Here is a 981-nt window from a genome sequence, read left to right on the forward strand (position 1 = left end):
CCAGTGGGCTGAGCATGAGGTTTCTCTCTCTTTTTTTTTTATTTTATTTTTTTGTTGTTGTTGTTGTTGTTGTTGCTGGAATCAAGAACTTCAGCAGTGATGTGTTAACTTTTTACATGTGTGCAGAGCAACAAAACTGAAGTGGTCCCTTTTTTTTCCATTTTTGAACTACAGAATACCATGTAAAGGATACATCATGCCAATTAAATTCAATTTCTGAATGCATTTTGATTGTATCTATTATTACTGTCATACATTTGTATTCTACAGTAAGTACACATCATATTCTTCACCACACCTTAATATGCTCATGTTATGTTGCTGTGCATCTGTTATGTATGCAACCTCACACAGGCACAGTACTCACTAAAAGGTGTTAAATTATTTTAATGATATAATAACTTGGTTCTTTATTCTGTTAACCACATTCACATCTACTTCTGTAGATCTGTAATATATAGTTATCAATACTCAAGTTATTTACAATCTAGGACCATGAGGGAATTCCTTAGAAATAGCTGAAAGACACAGGCACTGTGTACTTGACACACACAAGCTGCACAATGATACAATATGCCTGATAGTTCTCACTATGAAAACATCTTTATCTTCTAGGTAGATATTAAAATATCAAATGTATATGTGTATATGTATGTGTGTATATATATGTATATATATGTATGTATATATATATATATATATATGTATGTATATATATGTATGTATATGTATATATATGTATACATATACATGTATATATATACATATATACATGTGTATATATGTATATGTATATATATATGTATATGTGTATATATATATGTATATATATATATATATATATATATACATGTATATATATATTATAATATTATATTATATTGTTACAGCTGCTTTCAAGCACATTTAAATGTATATCTCCCAAAATGTATAAGCCACATATTTGTTTTTTTAATGCTACTTAAGCAAAAAGAAAAGAAA

The sequence above is a fragment of the Parambassis ranga genome, chromosome 17, assembly GCF_900634625.1.
Source record: "Parambassis ranga chromosome 17, fParRan2.1, whole genome shotgun sequence".
Classification (NCBI taxonomy): Eukaryota; Metazoa; Chordata; class Actinopteri; family Ambassidae; genus Parambassis; species Parambassis ranga.